This window comes from Nelumbo nucifera, chromosome 6, assembly GCF_055504915.1.
Source record: "Nelumbo nucifera cultivar China Antique chromosome 6, China Antique-T2T, whole genome shotgun sequence".
Taxonomy (NCBI): Eukaryota; Viridiplantae; Streptophyta; class Magnoliopsida; order Proteales; family Nelumbonaceae; genus Nelumbo; species Nelumbo nucifera.
In genome coordinates this window covers 46,822,501-46,836,356 of record NC_142654.1, presented here as the reverse complement: position 1 = coordinate 46,836,356, position 13,856 = coordinate 46,822,501, and the positions used below count along the sequence as shown (strand labels likewise).

General features: G+C 44.7%; 1 non-coding gene across 1 annotated transcript; it reads right to left on the bottom strand.

Annotated features, from left to right (window-relative positions):
* Positions 1-9,507: 9,507 nt before the first annotated feature.
* On the bottom strand, positions 9,508-9,663 carry LOC148790900 (5.8S ribosomal RNA). The gene has a single exon (XR_016078001.1). It is a non-coding gene; the product is annotated as a 5.8S ribosomal RNA (ribosomal RNA).
* Positions 9,664-13,856: the final 4,193 nt, after the last annotated feature.

Here is a 13,856-nt window from a genome sequence, read left to right as displayed (position 1 = left end):
GTCACACACTCGACACCCCAATTGAAGGGATGAGAGATCCATCCTATGGACGCCCAAAGATTGCGGAATAAGGGGCGAATTTCAAAAATTTTATCTCTCCCTTCAACTGGGAATCGTATTCCCCATTTAGAAAATCATATTTTAAAGGATCAATCTTGAACCATAAACTGAACCAGATCTGAACCAAAAGGAGTGGGAGAGGATTATACCTGATACGGAGAAATACTATCTCCCAATGGAGGTGTTCACGCCCAAGGAAGGATCCAAAATCTGCTCTCACTGAAGATGGCGCAGTGCAGGGTGGAGCAGAATCAGCAACGTTCTTCAAAAGAACTTGATCCTTCGTAAGGATCAACTGGACGACTTGAATACAGCTCCGACCAATCTTTTCACAAAAGATTGAAATCAAGATCCAATCTTGATTGCTCACAAGAACTGGAGATCGAACTGAAGGAATGGCAAAAGCAGGAAGGTGGCGGCAGGAGAGAATTCGCAGTATGCAGGAAATCTCTCAATCTCTCTTTCTTTAAGAGAAGAATGCTGTTGATGATGTAAAAGGCAGCCGCCCCCTTCCCCTTTTTTAATCTCAAAGGGATCAGCTCCTAATCAGATTAGGAGCTGCTAATCCAAATCATATTTGGGTTAGAAGTCCCATAGTGATAAGGGATAATCCTTATCTTATCTGCAAATCAGATCAGCTGTCTCCTAATCTAATTAGGAGGTTTCCAGATCTAAATCTTATTTAGATCCTGGACTCTCTGAGTGGATAGGGTCTAACCCCAATCCTTTTAGCTGACCCACTTCAGAATTCGCCCCCTTTAAATGACTGATCAAATCAGCCCAGTTCGAAATGGGCTTAAGGCCCATTTAAGGTTATGTACTCAAAAGGCTTCCAAATTGCTGCCCAGTTGGGCTTCCTTGTATGGCGTGGGACCCAAGCATTGATCTACACATCACCCACATGGGTTCGGCCCAGCCTTTGTTACAAGGCCTGGCCGAATACATTGTTAATGACAGTGCACCCCCTGAAACCCATCAAATGGGCTCTATGGGCCCAACACTTACACTAAGTGGTCCCTGGGCCAAGCCACCTTGTAACACCCAGGGACTGTGGGCAGATGCAAGATTTGCCCATCAGGTATTATCCTCAATGGTCTTACACTTAACCTCTCAGCCCATAATGATCATACACTGCCCGACAAGAGAGGACCTCTCCCTCGGCTGCAAGGAACAGTGTTGCACTCTCCACTTATATGGATCCCGGGAATTAAAACCTTCTTGCAAACAATTTAGAAACCATACATATATTTATATCTTATATAAAATATATTTTGCGAAACAAATCTCAACGGTTGAAATCGGCTGCCGGCAGTCTTGGTTTCCATCAGTGAGAGTGCATCCCCGATCATTACCTTTGTCCGACAAAGGGGCTGATCCTGTCACTATGATCACCCACTCAGATGAATTCTCGGACTGTCCCAACATACCCAGGTTTTGATCCCCGCTTAGGATCTCACTGATTGGTACATCAAAGACAGCCCAATCCGACACGTAGTGTAGTATCATAATCGAGTCTAGGGGTCGGGTGTAACTTTCCAGTTTTGCCCATCAATCTCCAAGGTCCAGGGCAATACTGGAAAGCTGGTCCAGTTCAAAGATTCAATTAATCCTACACTGTATGTGCCTAGGGTCTCACCCCGGCATCTGAGACAGGCCACCCCAACCGACTTGGGGGCACCACAGTGTCAGCCTTGTCAGGATAGGTCTCCCCAGACCGACCCACTGGCTGTGAACATTCTAAACTAACACGAGTCTCATTAAGTGTCCAGTTTAATGGTATTACACAGAAACATACCAAGGGATAATGAATCAAATATGTATCTTTATTCAATTACAATATACTCATAAAGTACATCATTCTGATTGAAGCTAAGGGCATACAAAACTGTCTAACAGCTCCCACTTGCACTTAGGTCCAATCAGGTACTAGCCGGAGTCCCATGCTTTCCACGTGTTTCTCAAACACTTTCTGTGATAGGGCTTAGTCAATGGGTCTACCACATTCTCCGCTGATGCTACCTCTTTACACTATCCTCCCGTAGGTCCAGCGTTGTCAAACAACAGTGGAATGGGTGATGTGCTGAATTCCAAATTCAGGAATGAACACCTTCATTCATAAGGCAGCCTCACTTACGGCAATGCTTTCGGCTTTGGGTTGTGGACTATTAATTTGCTACATAGGACCCCTGTTTGCTGACATTCAGGAAACAACACACGATCCTATCGGGAAACCATATCCAGATGTAGACTTTCTATCATCTGGGTCTGACTGGAAATCGGCATCTGTAAACCCTTGGATCTGTATTGAGCTACCGTCGAATACTAGACAAAACTCTTTTGTCCTTCGAAGGTACTTAAGTATGTTTTTCACAGCAGTCCAATGCTCCTGCCCTGGGTTGGCCTGAAATCTGCTTACTACACTCACTGCTTGAGCTATGTCAGGACGAGTGCATAGCATGGCATACATGATGCTCCCTACGGCTGAGGCATAAGGAACGTCTTTCATGCCATCAATCTCCTCAGAAGTCTTGGGAGACATCTTCTTGGAGAGAGTGACTCCGTGCCTGAAAGGAACATTTCCTTTCTTGGAGTTTTCCATGCTGTATCTTTTGACTATTTTGTTAATGTAAGCAGATTGGGATAATCCTATTATCCGCTTCGATCTATCTCTATAGAGTCGAAGACCCAGTATATAGGAGGCTTCTCCAAGATCTTTCATGGAGAATTGCTGCAAAATCCATACTTTCACCGTAGTTAACATTCCTACATCATTCCCAATGAGTAGAATGTCATCTACATACAGAACCAAGAAGGTAACCTTATCCCCACTGTACTTCCTGTAGACACAGGGTTCATACGGATTCTGCTCGAAGTCAAACGATTTGACAGCAGAGTTAAAACGGATGTTCCAACTTCTAGAAACTTGCTTAAGCCCATAAATGGATCTGTTAAGTTTACATACCATGTATTCCTGACCTGCAGCAATGAAGCTTTGCGGCTGCTGCATATAGATATCTTCAGTAAGATCTCCATTCAGGAATGCAGTTTTGACATCCATCTGCCAAATCTCAAAATCATGGTATGCTGCTACAGCTAGCAGGATCCTAATGGATTTAAGCATGGCCACAGGCGAAAAGGTATCCTCATAATCGATGCCCTCTTTCTGAGTGTACTCTTTCGCCACCAGACGAGCCTTGAAGGTCTCAACTTTACCATCGGGGCCCTTCTTCCTCTTGTAAATCCATTTGCAACCGATTGCCTTTACCCCGGAGGGCGGATCTACAAGAGTCCAGACTCCATTGGTCTCCATTGAGTCCATCTCTGCTCTCATGGCCTCCACCCACTTCTGGGAATCTATGTCCAACATAGCTTCCGCGTAAGTCACGGGATCCTCCTCACTAGTCAAGGTTTCCACCAGGTAACTATCCTAGTCATAACCATAACGGACTGGTGGCCTGGATGCCCGAGTGGATCTTCTAAGTTGGTCACTACCTGGAACTTGTGGGACAGTCCCACTGCTCCTGAGCTCTCCTCATCAAGAACAACTTCCTGACGATGGGTGTCCAGGATATAGTCGGTTTCCAAGAATTGCGCATTTTGACTGCAGAACACTTTCTGCTCACTTGGGTCATAGAAAAGGTAACCTACAGAGCCTTTTGGGTAGCCTACAAATAGGCAATGGCTGGTCTTAGATTCCAACTTGTCTGCACTCGTTCTTTTAACGTGTGCTGGACAACCCCAAATCTTCAAGTGTCTGACACTTGGTTTCTTTCCGGTCCAAAGTTCATATGGAGTATTCGGAACCGATTTGGTTGGAACCCGATTCAGCACGTAAATCGCAGTCTCTAATGCATAACCCCAAAAGGATGTGGGTAACTCTGAGTGTATGAGAAGCGACCGGACCATATCTAATAAGGTCCTATTCCTCCTCTCTGAAACACCGTTAAGTTGTGGTGTAGCAGGAGGAGCTAATTGTTATACTATCCCATTGTCCTTTAAGTTGTCCCTGAATTCGTCAGAGAGATATTCGCCACCTCGATCGGATCGAAGGGCTTTAATTTCTCTCCCTAACTGTTTCTCGACCTCTTGTCTAAACTCTTTGAACTTTTCAAAGGATTCAGACTTGTGTCTCATTAGGTACACGTAACCATATCGTGAAAAATCATCTGTGAAGGTGATGAAATACACATGTTGATTTCGTGTCCTAACACTCAGGGGACCACATACATCAGTATGTATTAGGTCAAGTGTGCCTGTACATCTTTCAGGTTTACCACTAAATGGCCGTCTCATCATCTTGCCTTGTAGGCAAGGCTCACAGGTGGGAAGATCATCTACAGCTAGAAAATCCAAAGGACCATCCTTTACCAACCTTGTGATTCGGTCAACACCGATGTGGCCAAGTCGGTAATGCCACAGACACGTGGGATTAACTGTATCACGGGCTCTCTTCTTGGGGTTTTCAACCGACGTAGTTTCGGTTATGTTAGTTTCTAGAGAAGGACGTAGAACATAGAGACCGTTCTCCAGTTCCCCGTATGCGATGAATCTGTTATTTCTTTTAATAGTAATCGTATTACTAAAGAAGACAGAATAACCATCTGCACACAGTTTTGAGACAGAAATCAAATTTCTTCTTAAATTTTGTACGTAAAGAGAATCTTTCAGTACAATTATTCCTTCTCTAAAAAATAGTTCCACGGTTCCTATGGCCGCGGCTGCAACAGTTGCAGTAGTCCCCAAGTAGAGTGTGACTTCTCCTTCACTCAGCCTTCTGCTTACCTTGAACCCCGGCAGTGAGTTACACGCATGAGTTGAAGCCCCAGAGTCAATACACCAGGACGCAGAAGCTACGAACAAATTGGTTTCTGTAACACAAGTTTCGAAGTTACCTTTCTTGGATTCCAGGTAGGCAGGACAATTCTTTTTCCAGTGGCCGGTCTTTTTGCAAAAATGATAGGCATCTGATGCCTTGTCCTTCCTCTGTTTCTTGGGTTTGGCAGCCTTTTTCTAGGGCTTTCTCTTCGCCTTCCTTTTGTTTCCCGATTTGCCAGTTTCAACAAGCATGGCAATGGGCTCATCCTTTTTAATCAATTCTTCGGCCCTCTGCAACATATTACTGAGTTCCTGCAAGCTGACGTTCAGCTTGTTCATGTTGTAGTTCATGATGAATGGATTAAAGGATGGAGGCAGAGAGTTGAGAATAGCATCGAACTGAGTCACCAGATCCTGCCCGGATCCAAGAGCCTCTAGTTCGTTGATATACCCCATCATCCGGAGACAATGGTCATGAACTTGTTGGCCTTTGGTCATCTGCGCGGTCATGAACTGTTTCAAGACCTTCTGCCGAGTAGACGATTATGCTCTTCGTACATTGTCCTAAGACTGTCCAATACGTCTTTAGCAAGTTCGATCTGATCGAACTGCCTCTGAATTGGATTGTCCAAGGAGGCAATGATATAGCAACGGACAAGGGAGTTTTTCTCCTCCCATTCTTGGTATTCTCTTCTTCGGGCCTCAGAAGCCCTATCTCCCGGACGGTCCGGGGAAGGACTCTTGGCTACCTTGTCCAATCTCTCAGAGGTCAAGACCAACATAAGGTTCCTGTACCAGTCAGCATAGTTTGGGCCTTTCAACTTGTTATCATCAAGTAGCTTTGCAAATGATCCGTTTGCCATTTTCAGATAAAAGAGCAAACATCAGTCCACGACCTAATTTGATTCATGTTCATTTCATAGATATGGATTTTAATCTACGATTCATTTCCATTTATTCGTCTCTGAGATTTCCCTCCTTTCTCAGCGATGGAAACTACGGGTTGTCTCTGGAAATGTGGGAAATCACATAGGGTGCATGAGGCCAACTGTTTCAGCTGCATAACCCCACCACCTTTCTGTGAAGGATCATATCCACTCATCATATGAGTTTTCCCTTTGGCCTCTGTCAGACAAGGTTCAGAGCCTTTTTCAGGTAAACCTTTCTGTCCAGTGAGTGCTTACCCATCATATTCGTGAACGCCAAGGTACCGTGAGAGAGTTCCCATTTTCTGGAGAAGCCCCTCCCACATCGGTCTATGACGCCCCTATCATCTTATGAAACACTTAGACAAGCCCATTAGCAAATGGATAGCCCATTTTCTGGTGCGTTTCCTCATTACTGAAGGACCCATCTTCGTGCTAATGAAGGAAGGTCTTTAGAGAGTTCATCATATGAATCTCCCTATCACATGCACTCATATTATCTGGAGGGAACAGATAATTACGCCCTAGTTTTATCTTTAGGTCAAACCAAAGTGGCTCCCACTGACTTTCATAAAGCCAGATTTTGGTGGGCCTAAATCGGCTAGGGTTCCGCACGAGACCTCATGATGAGGTGTGGGGCCCACCACAGAGGGATGTCATCCAATGACCAAAAGGGACACCATGGCAATGATGTGCATTCAGCCATGGTGTGCGCAAGAGCCACTGTCGATTTAGCATGGGCCAAGCACTTATGGCCCATGTACGTAGCACATCACACATCCATACATCACATGCAGGGATAAATTGATCCAATCAATTAATTTTCTGTAATGCCCATTTGAAGCCCATTTTAAATCCATAATATTAACCATTAACATTATCTAGGTATATGGGCCGAACGGTTCAACCCATATAGCTTCAAGGGTTAAGTGGGCTTTTAGCAGTTTTAACTGTTTAAAACTGGGTCTTTACAGGTTGGGCCGAATTAACCATTCAATTAAATATCAATCCTTAGGCCCATTAGTGGGAAAAATAGGGCTGACTTTCAGCCTTGATTAAACCCTAGATTTGGTCCAAACAGTTTGAACCAATGTTGGTTCGAATGGGTCTAGGGTTTGATTTTTATTTAAATCTTTAATTCAAGAAAATAATCTGAAATTAATTACTGATAAAAGAAAAACAACAATCAGTCAATCAGGGCTGTTCGTACAATCCATCCTGCAAAACAGAGGTTAGATCACAGAATGCAGTTTAACAAACTGCAAATCGCAGATAGCGATTCTCCCATCTGCTAAATCTTCTTCTCTGCGATTTCTCCCTTTCTGCGCCGCCATCTTCGATCCAAAATAAAATAAATAAATTATTTACAGACCAAATGTAATAAATAAATCAGGAAACTGCAAATCTTGCAGGTTCCCTGCGCAAACCAAGATTTCGATCTCCTCTTGTACGAACAGCCCATAAATCAAGAAAATCATAAAGAACAATTCTAAATAATAAACAGATTTATATAAAATTAATTTCAGATTATTAAAAAAAAATTATTTACAGACCAAATGTAATAAATAAATCAGGAAACTGCAAATCTTGCAGGTTCCCTGTGCAAACCAAGATTTCAATCTCCTCTTGTACGAACAGCCCATAAATCAAGAAAATCATAAAGAACAATTCTAAATAATAATCAGATTTATATAAAATTAATTTCAGATTATTCGCCCATTAATTTTGGGAACAAAATTTCCCAAAACCCATATCTGCGCAAATCGGGTAGAACACCTTCTGCCCATTTGCGCAGGTTCAGATCTGAAACAAACTGGTTCAAGATTTGAACCATGGCTCTGATACCACTGAAGGGATGAGAGATCCATCCTATGGACGCCCAAAGATTGCGGAATAAGGGGCGAATTTAAAAAAATTTATCTCTCCCTTCAACTGGGAATCGTATTCCCCATTTAGAAAATCATATTTTCAAGGATCAATCTTGAACCATAAACTAAACCAGATCTGAACCAAAAGGAGTGGGAGAGGATTATACCTGATACGGAGAAATACTATCTCCCAATGGAGGTGTTCACGCCCAAGGAAGGATCCAAAATCTGCTCCCACTGAAGATGGCGCAGTGTAGGGTGGAGCAGAATCAGCAACGTTCTTCAAAAGAACTTGATCCTTCGTAAGGATCAACTGGACGACTTGAGTACAGCTCCAACCAATCTTTTCACAAAAGATTGAAATCAAGATCCAATCTTGATTGCTCCCAAGAACTGGAGATCGAACTGAAGGAATGGCAAAAGCAGGAAGGTGGCGGCAGGAGAGAATTCGCAGTATGCAGGAAATCTCTCAATCTCTCTTTCTTTAAGAGAAGAATGCTGTTGATGATGTAAAAGGCAGCCGCCCCCTTCCCCTTTTATAATCTCAAAGGGATCAGCTCCTAATCAGATTAGGAGCTGCTAATACAAATCATATTTGGGTTAGAAGTCCCTTAGTGATAAGGGATAATCCTTATCTTATCTGCAAATCAGATCAGCTGTCTCCTAATCTAATTAGGAGGTTTCCAGATCTAAATCTTATTTAGATCTTGGACTCTCTGAGTGGATAGGGTCTAAGCCCAATCCTTTTAGCTGACCCACTTCAGAATTCGCCCCCTTTAAATGACTGATCAAATCAGCCCAGTTCGAAATGGGCTTAAGGCCCATTTAAGGTTATGAACTCAAAAGGCTTCCAAATTGCTGCCCAGTTGGGCTTCCTTGTATGGCGTGGGACCCAAGCATTGATCTACACATCAGCCACATGAGTTCGGCCCAGCCTTTGTTACAAGGCCTGGCCGAATACACTGTTAATGACAGTGCACCCCCTGAAACCATACATATATACTTTTATATCTTATATAAAATATATTTTGCAAATCAAATCTCAACGGTTGAAATCGGCTGCCGGCAGTCTTGGTTTCCATCAGTGAGAGTGCATCCCCGATCATTACCTTTGTCCGACAAAGGGGCTGATCCTGTCACTATGATCACCCACTCAGATGAATTCTCGGACTGTCCCAACATACCCAGGTTTTGACCCCCGCTAAGAATCTCACTGATTGGTACATGAAAGACAGCCCAATCCGACACCTAGTGTAGTATCATAATCGAGTCTAGGGGTCGGGTGTAATTTTCCAGTTTTGCCCATCAATATCCAAGGTCCAGGGCAATACTGGAAATCTGGTCCAGTTCAAAGATTCAATTAATCCTACACTGTATGTGCCTAGGGTCTCACCCTGGCAGCTGAGACAGGCCACCCCAACCGACTTGGGGGCACAACAGTATCAGCCTTGTCAGGATAGGTCTCCCCAGACCGACCCACTGCCAGTGAACATTCTAAACTAACATGAGTCTCATTAAGTGTCCAGTTTAAAGGTATTACACAGAAACATACCAAGGGAACATGAATCAAATATGTATCTTTATTCATTTACAATAAACTCATAAAGTACATCATTCTGATTGAAGCTAAGGGCATACAAAACTGTCTAACACCAATGACAACACAACGTGCACAACGTCCAACATTCCACTACCTAAGATTGAACCACCAACCGTCGTGGCACTTTGTTGTCGGGGGCCATCATTTGGGCCAACCGCACCAAAACGGAACGAGAGGCCAACATCTGCACCAACTCTCCAACACGTAATGGGGCAAGGGAGGGAAGGGCAACGATGCGTGACGCCCAGGCAGGCATGCCCTTGGCCCAAAGACTTCGGGCGCAACTTGCGTTCAAAGACTCGATGGTTCACGGGATTCTGCAATTCACACCAAGTATCACATTTCGCTACGTTCTTCATCGATGCGAGAGCCGAGATATTCGTTGCCGAGAGACGTTTTTTGAATATAGAGGCAAAACACCCAACAATGTTGGCATTATGCACCCTTTCATGGAGATTCCTTGGCGCCATCCGCGCCCGGAGTTGGTTGTTAGCTAGGAGGCCACGAGACAATGTGTCAAGAGCAACTCCTAACAAGCGAGAGGTGGCCATGGAGGTTATACCCCAAGACCACCCCTCATGGGCCCTTGCGGGCATCACATGTTCACAGGTCTTTCCGTGGGGCAGGCATCCACAATGATCCTTCCGCAGGTTCACCTACGGAAACCTTGTTACGACTTCTTCTTCTTCTAAATGATAAGGTTCAGTGGACTTCTCGCGACGTCGCGAGCGGCGAACCGCCCACGTCGCCGCGATCCGAACACTTCACCGGACCATTCAATCGGTAGGAGCGACGGGCGGTGTGTACAAAGGGCAGGGACGTAGTCAACGCGAGCTGATGACTCGCGCTTACTAGGAATTCCTCGTTGAAGACCAACAATTGCAATGATCTATCCCCATCATGATGAAATTTTAAAAGATTACCTGGGCTTGTCGGCCAAGGCTATAGACTCGTTGAATACATCAGTGTAACGCGCGTGCGGCCCAGAACATCTAAGGGCATCACAGACCTGTTATTGCCTCAAACTTCCATGGCCTAAACGGCCATAGTCCCTCTAAGAAGCTGGCTGCGGAGGGTGCCTCCGCATAGCTAGTTAGCAGGCTGAGGTCTCGTTCGTTGACGGAATTAACCAGACAAATCGCTCCACCAACTAAGAACGGCCATGCACCACCACCCATAGAATCAAGAAAGAGCTCTCAGTCTGTCAATCCTTACTATGTCTGGACCTGGTAAGTTTCCCCGTGTTGAGTCAGGACGTCTCAGGCTGAGGTCTCGTTCTCAAACACTTTCTGTGATAGTGGCTTTGTCAATGGGTCTGCTACATTTTCCGCTGACGCTACCTTCTGAATCAGGACGTCCCCTCTACCAACAATCTCCCGCAGTACGTGGTACTTCCTCTCGATGTGCTTCGACTTCGAGAGGGCTCGTGGCTCCTTAGCCTGTGCAATGGCTCCATTGTTGTCACACAGCAATGGGATGGGCGATGTGCTGGACGGAACAACACCCAACTCGTGAACGAACTTCTTCATCCACACAGCTTCTTTGGCAGCCTCACTTGCGGCAATGTATTCGGCCTCGGTCGTGGAGTCTGCAGTGGACCCCTGTTTGCTGCTTTTCCAGCAAACAGCACATGATCCTATCGTGAAAACATATTCAGATGTAGACTTTCTATCATCTGGGTCTGACTGGAAATCGGCATCTGTAAACCCCTGGATCTGTAGTGAGCTACCGTCGAACACCAGACAAAACTCTTTTGTCCTTCGAAGGTACTTAAGTATGTTTTTCACAGCAGTCCAATGCTCCTGCCCTGGGTTGGCCTGAAATCTGCTTACTACACTCACTGCCTGAGCTATGTCAGGACGAGTGCACAGCATGGCATACATGATGCTCCCTACGGCTGAGGCATAAGGAACGTCTTTCATGCCATCAATCTCCTCAGAAGTCTTGGGAGACATCTTCTTGGAGAGAGTGACTCCGTGCCTGAAAGGAACATTTCCTTTTTTGGAGTTTTCCATGCTGTATCTTTTGACTATTTTGTCAATGTAAGCAGATTGGGATAATCCTATTATCCGCTTCGATCTATCTCTATAGAGTCGAAGACCCAGTATATAGGAGGCTTCTCCAAGATCTTTCATGGAGAATTGCTGCGAAAGCCATACTTTCACCGTAGTTAACATTCCTACATCATTCCCAATGAGTAAAATGTCATCTACATACAGAACCAAGAAGGTAACCTTATCCCCACTGTACTTCCTGTAGACACAGGGTTCATCCGGATTCTGCTCGAAGTCAAACGATTTGACAACAGAGTTAAAACGGATGTTCCAACTTCTAGAAGCTTGCTTAAGCCCATAAATGGATCTGTTAAGTTTACATACCATGTTTTCCTGACCTGCAGCAATGAAGCCTTGCGGCTGCTGCATATAGATATCTTCAGTAAGATCTCCATTCAGGAATGCAGTTTTGACATCCATCTGCCAAATCTCATAATCATGGTATGCTGCTACAGCTAGCAGGATCCTAATGGATTTAAGCATGGCCACAGGCGAAAAGGTTTCCTCATAATCGATGCCCTCTTTCTGAGTGTACCCTTTCGCCACTAGACGAGCCTTGAAGGTCTCAACTTTACCATCGGGGCCCTTCTTCCTCTTGTAAATCCATTTGCAACCGATTGCCTTTACCCTAGAGGGCGGATCTACAAGTGTCCAGACTCCATTGGTCTCCATTGAGTCCATCTCAGCTCTCATGGCCTCCACCCACTTCTGGGAATCTATGTCCAACATAGCTTCCGCGTAAGTCACGGGATCCTCCTCACTAGTCAAGGTTTCCACCAGGTAACTATCCTGGTCATAACCATAACGGACTGGTGGCCTGGATGCCCGAGTGGATCTTCTAAGTTGGTCACTACCTAGAACTTGCGGGACATCTCCCACTGCTCCTGAGCTCTCCTCATCAAGAACAACTTCCTGACGATGGGTGTGCAGGATATAGTCGGTTTCCTAGAATTGCGCATTTCGACTGCAGAACACTTTCTGCTCATTTGGGTCATAGAAGAGGTAACATACAGAGCCTTTTGGGTAGCCTACAAATAGGCAACGGCTGGTCTTAGATTCCAACTTGTCTGCACTCGTTCTTTTAACGTGTGCTGGACAACCCCAAATCTTCAAGTGTCTGACACTTGGTTTTTTTCCGGTCCAAAGTTCATATGGAGTATTCGGAACCGATTTGGTTGGAACCCGATTCAGCACGTAAATCGCAGTCTCTAATGCATAACCCCAAAAGGATGTGGGTAACTCTGAGTGTATGAGAGGCGACCGGACCATATCTAATAAGGTCCTATTCCTCCTCTCTGAAACATCGTTAAGTTGTGGTGTAGCAAGAGGAGCTAATTGTGATACTATCTCATTGTCCTTTAAGTAGTCCCTGAATTCGTCAGAGAGATATTCGCCACATCGATCGGATCGAAGGGCTTTAATTTCTCTCCCTAACTGTTTCTCGACCTCTTGTCTAAACTCTTTGAACTTTTCAAAGGATTCAGACTTGTGTCTCATTAGGTATACGTAACCATATCGTGAAAAATCATCTGTGAAGGTGATGAAATACACGTGTTGATTTCGTGTCCTAACACTCAGGGGACCACATACATCAGCATGTATTAGGTCAAGTGTGCCTGTACATCTTTCAAGCTTACCGTCAAATGGCCGTTTCGTCATCTTGCCTTGTAGGCAAGGCTCACAGGTGGGAAGATCTTCTACAGCTAGAAAATCCAAAGGACCATCCTTTACCAACCTTGTGATTCGGTCAACACCGATGTGGCCAAGTCGGTAATGCCACAGACACGTGGGATTAACTGTATCACGGGCTCTCTTCTTGGGGTTTTCAACCGACGTAGTTTCGGTTATGTTAGTTTCTAGAGAAGGATGTAGAACATAGAGACCGTTCTCCAGTTCCCCGTATGCGATGAATCTGTTGTTTCTTTTAATAGTAATCGTATTACTAAAGAAGACAGAATAACCATCTGCACACAGTTTTGAGACAGAAATCAAATTTCTTCTTAAATTTTGTACATAAAGACAATCTTTTAGTACAATTTTTCCTTCTCTAAAATATAATTCCACGGTTCCTATGGCCGCGGCTGCAACAGTTGCAGTAGTCCCCAAGTAGAGTGTGACTTCTCCTTCACTCAGCCTTCTGCTTACCTTGAACCCCTGCAGTGAGTTACACGCATGAGTTGAAGCCCCGGAGTCAATACACCAGGACGCAGAAGCTACCAATAAATTGGTTTCTATAACACAAGTTTCGAAGTTACCTTTCTTGGATTCCAGGTAGGCAGGACAATTCCTTTTCCAGTGGCCGGTCTTCTTGCAGAAGTGACAGGCATCCGATGCTTTGTCTTTCTTCTGCTTCTTGCTTTTAGTGGCTTTCTTCTGAGGCTTCTTTGCCTTCCTCTTTCTCTTGCCTGTTTTGCCAGCTTCAACAAGCATGGCTACAGGCTCATCCTTTTTAATCAGTTCTTCAGCTCTTTGCAACATATTGCTGAGCTCTTGTAAGCTGATATTCAGCTTGTTCATGTTATAGTTCATGATG